The following is an 11,079-nucleotide window of genomic DNA, read 5'->3' on the forward strand; positions in this document are numbered from 1 at the left end:
ATGACATTAGTGTAAATTTGATTTGGTACAGAGAAAAATAAGACAACCTGGATTTACTAAAATTCTAAAGATTACTTTCCCCCTGTCATATCTAATTTTTTTTTTCCTTTTTGTCTCTTTTTTTGTGACCGGCAACGGATTGCAACCCTCAGTGTCGTGCCTGCACCGGACCGGGACCGGCAATGGGATCGCAACCCTTGGTGTTGCCCCTGCACCTCGCTCAGCCAGTGAGCGGCCGGTCTGTATGTGGGATCTGAACCCTCGGTGGGAGCACCGCCACACTTCCCAAGTGGCACACTGTAGCAGTGCGCCACCGGGCCAGCCCATTAATGTGGCTTTATTTTTCTTCATAATATGAAGAACTACCTGATAAATAGGTAGAAGATAGACAGACAGCCAGACAGAAAGATCCAGATTGATTGACCTATTGGAATGCAATATCTGCAAAGGTAGGCCTTTCTCAGCATTATTCATAGTTGTATCCCTACCCCTAGAAGAGTGTTTTTTATGAACTCTGTGCTCAGTAAATAATTGTTTTAAGATTTAATATTAAGCTGAATCCTAAATGTTCAACTCTGTTCTTCAAAGAAAATTCTCTGTCCCAAGCCCATGCCATGATCAAAGCAAGCTCATGAAGTATTATAGTAGGAAGGGGAAGACAGCAGCAAGAACTACGAGGCTGGTAAGCTGGCAACATGGTAACTAATAATGACCGTATAGGAATAAAGGGAAGTAGGAAGAAGCATCGGCTTGCTGGTTTCTTTCGGATTACAATTCTGGAACATAAAATAGGTACTTCCAAAACTTCATGAAAAAATAGAATGAAAAGATTATACAATCTTTCACGAACTTTTGGAAGATCCTGTTATAATAAATGGTAGGATCTTCTCCATTTTAGCTGGCACCATGACCATGGAAAGACTCAACCAAACTAGCAGTGTCTCTGAGTTCATCCTCCTGGGACTCACCTTCTGACCTGATGACCAAAAGTTGCTCTTGTCCTCTTCTTCACCATGTACCTGGTAACTATAACAGTGAACTTGCTCATCATCCTGGCCATCCGCTCCGACCCCCAGCTCCAGACCCCCATGTATTTCTTCCTGAGTTTCCTGTCTTTCACTGACATTTGCTTCACAACAACCATTGTCCCCAAGATGCTGGTGAACTTTCTGTCAGAAAAGAAAACCATCTCCTATGCTGGGTGTCTGACACAGATGTATTTTGTCTATGCTTTGGGCAACAGTGCCAGCTTCCTTCTGGAAGTCATGGCCTTTGACCGCTATGTGGCCATCTGTGACCCCTTCCACTACATCACCACCATGAGCCACCGTTGCTGTGTCCTGCTGGTGGCCTTCTCCTGAACATTTCCTCACCTCCACTCACTCCTGCACACACTTCTACTGAATCTTCTCACCTTCTGTGACTCCAGTGTTATCCACCATTTTGTCTGTGACATCAACCCTCTGCTGAGACTGTCCTGCTCCTCCACATTGGTCAATTAAATTGTGATAATGACAGAAGGATCTGTTGTTCTGGTGACCCCTTTCTATGTATCACTTTCTCTTACATAAGAATCCTCTTCACAGTTTTCAAGATTCCCTCAGCTGCTGGTAAACGCAAAGCCTTCTCCACTTGTGGTTCCCACATTACCATGGTAACACTGTTTTATGGAAGCCTCTTCTATGAATATTTACATCCCTGGTCCAGCTACACTGTTAGAGACCAGGTGATGGCAATTGTCTACACAGTTTTGACCTCCATGCTAAACACTTTTATCTACAATCTGAGAAACAAAGACATGAAGAGGGGTCTGGGGAAGCTGGTGGGCAGGAGGAAATCCTACCCTGAAGGTCGGTCATGTTTGTGAGTATCTCTGCTCCTTTGGACCCTGTTTCTGGTGGTTCCAGATAGGCACAATAAGCTCTCATAAGTCAACAGGAATAACCCATACACCTCATGGATCTTGGGTTGTATCCATTCCATCACACATGCTTTAGTGTGATTCGAGAATTAATGGAAGGTCTACCTACATCTTTGCTTCTAGTTTTCAAATATTCCCTCTTCTCCCATCTGCCTCTTCTCTGGGCAACCACATCTTTTTCACTCCTTCTAAGAACTATCGAAGAGATTTGATTTCCACAAAATTTCTGGAAACTAATTGATACTTGTTTAATAACTTTGGATCCTACTAGTATCCTTGTTTAATCAGACTTCTGTTATCCATTTTTCAAGCTCATTGAAAGCCACAACAGTGACTTACGATTTGAGTGAGAAAGAGCTGGAGCGAGGGACAGATGGGAAGGAGGGAGGGAGAGATGAAAAGGGATATTGGGACTCCTGTGAAATCAAAACTTCCACCAAAGGAAGGAATGTGTCTGGCCCATCAGTTATGCAGGAGTTACATGTCTTCATTCCCCTATATCTTTAGCAACAGCATGTTGTTGACTGTAGGGAACAAAAGCCCAACTCTTAGCCTTGATAAGCTAAGTGACATAGTTCAACAAAAAATTGTACTTATGATCAGGTCAGTGGAGGGGGGGAGTGTTTGCGGGAGGTGAGTTTATCCTAAGTCCCTTCCCTGATCATATATTATTTGTCTCTCACAAGTACCCATGTCTCTTGAACCCTCTCTCAGCTTCCATTACTCACAGACAGTCCCCTATTATCACCATCACTGCCATTCAGCAATCTGTCTGCTTTCAGGGAAAAATTTATTTGTGTACTTAGAATTATACTAAGTATCTTTTGAAGAGATAGTCAAAATCCATATGTGGACATCAAAGGCAGATATAGCTAAGAGGGTACAGAACCAGGCAGAAGCATATTGGGCTTCTCTGGAATGTAAAGAGTTGTCCAGGGCTATAGGCAAAGACTTTTTGTCGGGTCTGCCGCCAGCCGACCTGTACAGCACTAGCCTCGTTCCTTTCAGTGGGCAAGTAAACAGCCCGGGATTCCTCTTTCCCTCCTGTCCCCTTTGGAAGGAGACAGGGAAAGAGAGCCATGAAGAGAGGTGAGCACACTGCCGGCCCCCCAAACAGCCCAATTAAAGGACACTCAGATGTGGCGGGGGTTCTGTCAAAGCAGTTCCGTTTATTACCATACAAGCACTGGCTTTTATAGGCAGATAGGGAGGGGAGGTTTTCATATTCAGCTTAAAGGTCAAGGGCATGTATCCTGTCTCAATGCCTTTCACGAGCACAGAAGCACGTATTTTGCCAATAAGGGCTTAGGCAAGGTTCCCGCAGACACCCCCACCCTACTTCCTCCCGGTGCTGTCTTAGGCTGCCATGTTAATATGCCCTTGTGGGCCCATAATGGCGCCACCTGTTATGTCACTTAAGGTGGCGTTGGTTTTTAAGGCCCGACAACTTTTTTGTTCATTTTTGTATTTATCCTTTATTCTCTATTCTTCTTTCTGTAATTTTAGGTCTTACTATATTTTATTTCTTCATATTTTCATCATTTATTGTATTCCTACCACATTCCCTTTGATATAAATCAGTAGGCCTCATTGGGGGCTTGTGAATCTGCAGTTTCATAAGCACCCCTAGAAAAAACTTAGTCTTTATGTGAAAAGCTGCATATTTGGAAATTACTGATTATTCCTTATGCATCAAAGTATCTATTTCTAGTATGCAGCCTGTAATAATACTATACCAAGTGTATCAAGATATATGTACACAGGCCCTCATTGCAGCATTGTTTGTAATGGCAAAACGAAGAAAGATGAGAATCTCAATGCTCATCAATAGGAGAATGGATAATAAGGAATGATAGGAAAATAGGTCAATCGATAATTCTTCAATAGTTCCATAGAAAATTAGAAAAGAGCTATATGTAATGGGTACAAATAATGAGATAGATTTCTATCACTGACCTCAAAAGCCATTATGGGGCCGGCCCCGTGGCACACTCGGGAGAGTGCAGCACTGGGAGTGCAGCGACGCTCCTGCCATGGGTTCGGATCCTATATGGGACTGGCCTGTGCACTCACTGGCTGAGCATGGTGCGGACGACACCAAGCCAAGTGTTGCGATCCCCTTACCGGTGACGAAAAAGACAAAAAAAAAAAAAAAGTCATTATGAATGAATAGCAAGTTGCAAAATAAAATACTTAAGAATAAACCAATTAAGGTAAAAATTATATGAAATGTGTATACATATGTAATACCTAGGTGAGATTACATACCCATAAAGAAAACTATCTATTAAAAATGGTTAATTCTTGAGGTGACAATGGAATAGGTAAGAAGGACTTAACACTTGCTTTTTAGTTTGTAAACATCTGTAATATTTGAACTTGTGGACATGTATTGTTTGTAGAATTAAGACTTCTAATCACAACTGAAAAAGTACTATAATTTATCACTGCTATTTGATCATCATTGAGGAAGGGTTTGTTTAAACAGTAAAACTATCATATCATGGTAGGGAAAAGGGCCATGTGATATGATGGCCAGATCACCAAAGGGGCTCTCCATTCAATGCCCAAATTCTTATTATTGAGAAGAGTCCGATAAAGAAGAACATTCCAAGTATGAAGTAATATCACCTACACACAACCCGTATTCTTTATTGCAATTGCTACTTTGCTTTGGAAGAGTGAAGAGGAGGAAGTCTTTCCCCTCAGAGTCCACTCCAGAGTAATAGAGGAAACAAGTGTCCTGCCAAATGACCAGACAGCAATAAAAAAATACTAGAACTACAGATAAACAAGAAGATATGATACTACCAAAGGAATATGGAAATTCTGAAGTACCGCACCTATACATCAGCAAAACCTGGAAATATCTGAAACGAAATTCTGAGCAATGATCTTAAGAAAACTCAAAGGAATAAGAGAAGACTCAACTAGAGAATACAATGAAACAAAAATAATCCAGAATATGAAGGAGGAAATTTACAAATGCCATCTTTATCTCTTTTAATGGTTTTTGCTTTAAAGTCTACTTTATCTGATATATGACTAGCTACTCCAACTCATTTTTCATTTCTCCTTGCATGATATATCTTTTTCCATACATTCACTCTTAGTCTATGTGTGTCTTTACAGGTCAAGTGAGTCTCTCGGAGACAGCATATCGTTGGGTCCATCTTTTGAATCCAGTCAATCAGTCTGTGTCTTTTGAATGGGGAATTTAGTCCCTTTACATTCAGAGTTCTTATTGAAAGGTGTTGATTTACTGCTAGCATTATACTGATTTTTGTTTAGATGTCTTAAGCATCTTTTGTTCCTTTCACATTTTCTGTTTGTCTTCTGTATATTTTGCTTTCTTGGGGTGATAGATAAACTATTTTTTCTCTCTTTTGTTAGCATGTTTGTTTTGCTGGTAGGTATTGTTCTTTCTTGTGTATTCGTGGTAGTGATGGTTGTTTTTGTGGTATCAAACCCAGTACTTCCTTGAAAATTTCTTGGAGGGCTGGTCGTGTGGTAGTGAACTCCTGCAGTTTTGTTTGTCTGAGAAATATACTATTTGTCCTTCATTTTGGAAGGATAGCCTTGCTGGGTAAAGTATTCTTGGCTGGAAATTTTAGTCCTCTAGTATTTTGAATATATCATCCCATTCTTTTCTGGCTTTTAGATTTTCTGAAGAACAGTCTGATGTTATTCGGATTGGAGCTCCCTTATAAGCGACTTGCTGCTTCTCTTTTGCAGCTTTTAAGATTCTCTCTTTGTCTTTGATTTTTGTCCATTTGATAATCACATGTCTTGGAGAGGATCTTTTTGGGTTGAATGTGTTCAGGGATCTTTGGGCTTCCTGAATCTCTGGGTCTCTCAGTTTCCATATACCTGGGAAGTTTTCTGCTGTTATCTCATTGAGTATGTTTTCAATGCCATTTCCTTTTTCCTCCCCTTCTGGAATACCCTTGATTCGGATATTTGAGTGCTTAATGTTGTCAGTTGTCTGTCTTAAATTTTCTTGAATGTTTTTGATTCTTTTTTCTTTTTTCTGGTCTGCCTGTGATAATTCAAACAGCCTGTCTTTGAAGTCAGTAATTCTCTCTTCTGCTTGTTCAAGTCTGCTGGTTAAACACTCTGTTGCATTTTTTTTATTTCATTGAATGAATCCTTCAGCTCTACAAGTTCAGCTACATTCTTTTTTAAGGCATTGATTTCTTTGTCCATTTCTTCTTTCAGATCCTGTATGGTTTTTCTCATTTCATTGTGTTGTTTCACTAAGTTTTCTTTTATCTTGTTTAGTTTCCTTAGAATAGTTACTCTAAATTCCTTGTCTGTCATTTCAAAGACCTCCTGTTCTATTAAGATCTAGCAGTTGTTAAGGTATTCATTTCCTTTGGTGGTGATGTACTTTCTTGATTTTTCATATTTCTGGTTTCTTTCCTTTGTTGTTTTGTCTTTGTAGCCAGGAGTATCCCTGTTCACTCATGTCACCCTGATGTCTGTCTTGGATCCTGAATGGTCGGCTGTTTCTGGACAGCAGAAACTAGCCTGGACCAGAAGTCCCACCCCACCTGCCTTCACCAGCAGGTCGGGTGGGGTGGGAGTTGAGAGCCCATCAAGTCACTTGCAGAAACACATGGCCTGGGCTGGAAGTACTGCCCCACCTGTGTTCATCAGCTTGTCTGGCTTAAGACTTCGGAACCCAGAGCCTCTCAGGATGCTCACAGAGACAGGATGGCCTGGGCCCAAATTCCCACCCCATCAGCCTTCACCAGCTCATCTGGCTTGGGGCTTGGGAACCCCTGCCTCTCAGGTTGCTCACGGAGATGGACGGCTTGCACTGGAAGTCCAGCCCTGCCTGCGTTCACCAGCTTGTCTGACTCGGGGCTTAGGATGTCTCTCAGGCCATTCATGGAGATGGGATGGCCTGCCCTGAAATTATCACCCCATCAGCCTTCAGCTGCTAGTCTGGCTCAGGGCTTGGGAACCCGTATCTCTCAGTTTGCTCACAGAGATGGGACAGCCTGCACCAGAAGTCCCACCACAGCCCCACCTGCCTTCTTTGGCTGGCCGGCTCAGGTTGTGTGGGCCCCAAAGCTCTAAAGTTTCTCTCCAAAACAGGGAGCGACCTGAACTGGGGTCCTGTGGTGGGTGATACTGTCCGTTCCATAACGGATTTTGGGTCCTCTGTCGCTGCTCCTGAAAAGCTACAAATTGGTCACTCTGTTGGAGAGAGCGCCACCAGGAACCGACAACTCCACCATCTTGACCCCTTCCCAAAATCATCCCATTTATGGTTATTTTTTAAAGGGAAAGTGTAATAAATTGCATTAGACACTAATAAGTGAAGAATGAAAGATGTACTCTGAAATTTCTATTTGGCTTCTTTTTATAATTTCCATCTTTTTATTGATATTCTCTATTTGGGGAGACATTGTTCTCTCCTGGTTTTTATTGTTTTTTTTTTTTATTGTAACACACTTGAAAGTACACATCTGTGGGGTACAGAGTTGGATATTAACACCCCTGTGCAATATGTGATGCTCAAATCAGGATAATTAGTATATTCAACATTACACAATGTAATCATTTTTCTTGGCCCTTTACCAATTCCTCCTTAACCCTCACTAAAACTTCCCCTTTCCCAGCTCTAGTAACCTGAGTTCTGTTCTCTCTTTTTGAAAGTTCAAAGTATTATTGTGATTGTTATATCTTTCTTTTATTTCATTTTTTCTTTTCCTTTTTTAGCTCCACTTATAAGTAAGGATATGTGATATTTCTCTTTCTGTGCCTGGCTTACTTCACTCAACAAAATTTTCTCTAAGTGCATCCATCTTGCTGCAAATAGAAGTATTTTATTCTTTTTTATAGTAGAGTAGCATTCTGTTGGGTATAGATACCACATTTTCCTTGTGCAGCCATCCATCAATGGACATTGAGATTGGCCCCAACTCTTGGCTAAATAGAGCTGCAATAAACAGGGGAATGCAGATGCCCCTTCAACACGATGAATTCTATTCCTTTGGGATCATATCCAGAAGTGGAGTTAGTGGATGATATGGCTGTTCTATCTTAGTTGTTTGAGAAAACTCCATACCATTTTCCATAATGGCTGCAGTAATTTACAGTCCCACCAGCAGTGTAGGAGGGTTCCCCTGTCTTCACATCATCATCAGCATTTGTTGTTCTCTGTCATCTTGATAATAGCCAGTCTGACAGGAGTGAAATGATATCTCAATGCAGTTTTGATGTGCATTTCCTGGATGCTGAATGATGTTCAGCATTATTTCATCTGTCTGTTGGCCATTCATATATCCTCCTTTGAGAAACGCCTACTCAGCTCCATTGCCCATTTTAATTGGGTTACTTTTTTGTTTACTGTTGTTTGAGTTCTGGTATATTCTGGATCTTAATCCTTTGTCAGATACATAGTGTGAAAATATTTTCTCCCACTCAGTAGGTTGTCTTTTTGCTCTGTTAATTGTTTCTTTTGCCATGCAGAAATAGGAAAAGCAATGCTAACATTCATATGGAGGAACAAAAGACCCTGAATAGCCAAAGTAATCCTGAGAAAAAAGTAATAAAGCAGGAAACATAACACTACCTGACTTCAAATCGTACTACAAAACTATAGTAACAAAGACAGCATGGTACTGGCTTAAAAGCAGACACACAGACCAATGGAATGAAATAGAGATCCCAGCAATCAATTCATAAACCTACAGCCAACTGATCCACACCAAAGCCACCAAGAACATACATTGGGGAAAAGACTGCCTCTTTAGAAAATGATGCTGAAAAAATTGGACACCCTTATGTAGAAGAATCAAACTAGACCAGTACATGTCAGCATATATCAAAATCAACACAAAATGGATTAAAAAATTAAACATACATCCTGAAACTTTAAAACTCCTGAAGGATTTTTGTTCCGCCATTTTCTGCCATGTGAGACCCCTGCATTGCTCTAAAGCCATTGCCAAAGGAGACTCTCACCAGATGAGTTTTCTGGACTTTGGACTTCCCAACTTTCAAAACTGAAAGAGCTCATCTGGTCACTTTAGGTGGAAACAAGAGATGATATTTAGTCTTTCCCCTTTCCTGGGAATGAAGTACCTGAGTTCTCTTCCGACTTACCCTGAGTGGATTTTCATTAAGCTATTAATGATTCCTTGGTCTGGCCCCAACAATCGGTATCCATGTGGAAGATGAATAGCCTGGTGGCTCTGTACTCTAGGCTGCCCACCTACTAGTAATTGGATCCTGAGGGTGAAGGACAAACAAGCAATAACAGGTTCGAGGTTTTAGGGCCGACACAAAAGAAGACTCCTGAGAGCACCCAAGCCCTGCTGCGGGTTCGAGCGAGCAGCCCGAGACAACAAAGGCCAAGTAAATCAGCTGAGATGACACAGAAGCGGAGTGGAAGGCGCCGGACCGGCCCAACTCTGCGAGCTCTGTGAGTCACCCCCAGCCCAGCTTCACTTGCGTGGCGAAGCCCGAATGCTCCCCGCCTGCCTGGCTCCCGCCTACCACACCAGGCTAGGTGCCCACAACAGACCTGCCTCCATTTTCTTTGGTGGGGGCGGAGACGGCCGGCTTAGTGCAGGCAGGCCAGCCATCTCTGCTTGGTGTGGCTCCTCACTGAGACATGCCATTTGTTTACCTCGATGCGGGGCACCCCAGGGCCTGTGGACCAGCCTACAATCCCACTCTCCCCGCGGATATCTGATGGGGCTGGTAGCTTGGGGAGCCCCTGGCCAGCGTCGGGAGGGCAGGGAAGAGGAGCCTGCACAGATCGTCTCTCCACCACACCCTGGGCATCGGCCCCAGGTTAACTCCCTGCTTCCAGGAGGCAGATTCCATCTCTGGGGACCTCAGTTTGGAAGAATCCCTAACTGATTTCTGGTGGGGAGAGGGGAGCCCGGAGTGCTCTGGAGCTACATTGAAGTTACTGGAGAGCTCTCCCGGACGGCTGACCCGTGCTGGGGGGAGTCAAAGAGGAACTGTGTGCTGAGGGACCCTCCCCCGAGGAGTTCACTTCCGGCAGTGGGAGAGACTGGACACCTGCTGGGCAGGGTGAGGCAGGGCACAACTTTGATGTCTCAACTGAAAGACAAGGTTTGTAGAAGACATGCCTCAGCCCGGTTCTGAGAACAGAGTGGGGAGGGGTCCGGCAAAAGGAGGCAGAGTCTCAGAAATAAATAAAGAAAGAAAGAACAATAATTACACACCCTGTGGGAACCATTTGCAAGGTTCAATAGCCCCATCTAGTGTTCACAGAGTGTGAAAAAGCCCTGATAGCGAAGGGCAGAAAACACTTCTTATGAGAATTGAATCGGAGGTCCAAGAATCGAGAGAAAATCCCTGCCAAAATGAACAAACACCCAAAAAGAGATACCCTAAATGCAAAAAACCAAGAAAATACACCACCAAAAGTCAATAAATCTCAAACTCTAGATCCTATAGAACAAGAAGCCCTTGAAATGAATGACAGGGAATTTCGAGTGTTAATCCTAAAGAGACTGAACGAGATACAAGAAAACACAGCTAGACAACATGATGAAACCAGGAAAAACATACAGGACCTGAAAGAGGAAATGTACAAAGAAATCACTGTCATAAAAAAAAACGTAGCAGAACTTGCCGAACTGAAGAAGTTATTCAGCGAAATAAAAAACACAATGGAGAGTTTAACCAGCAGGATAACGGAAGTTGAAGAGAGAACCTCGGTTCTTGAAGATGGGCTCTTTGGAATAATACAAGCAGACAAGAAAAAAGAAAAAAGTATCAAAGATATTGAAGAAAATCTGAGAGAGATATTAGACAACCTTAAGCGCTCAAATATCCGAATCATGGGTATTCCAGAAGGGGAGGAAAAAGTACCTAACTTTAAACTATTCTACAAAGCTATAATAACCAAAACAGCATGGTACTGGTATAAAAACAGAGACACTGATCAACGCAATAGAATAGAGCACCCAGAAATCAACCCACGCTCTTACTGCCATTTGATCTTCGACAAAGGCATCAAGCCTATTCACTGGGGTTGGGACTGCCTTTTCAGCAAAGGCTGCTGTGATAACTGGATATCCATATGCAGGAGATTGAAACTAGATCCATACCTCTCACCATATACTAAAATCAACTCAAAATGGATTAAGGATTTAAATATACAC

General features: G+C 42.4%; 1 pseudogene; it reads left to right on the plus strand.

The window, feature by feature from the left end:
* The first annotated feature begins 912 nt into the window (after window positions 1–912).
* LOC103609246 lies at window positions 913–1,867 on the plus strand (annotated as a pseudogene).
* Window positions 1,868–11,079: the final 9,212 nt, after the last annotated feature.

This window comes from Galeopterus variegatus, unplaced genomic scaffold (assembly GCF_000696425.1).
Source record: "Galeopterus variegatus unplaced genomic scaffold, G_variegatus-3.0.2 Scaffold9388, whole genome shotgun sequence".
NCBI lineage: Eukaryota > Metazoa > Chordata > Mammalia > Dermoptera > Cynocephalidae > Galeopterus > Galeopterus variegatus.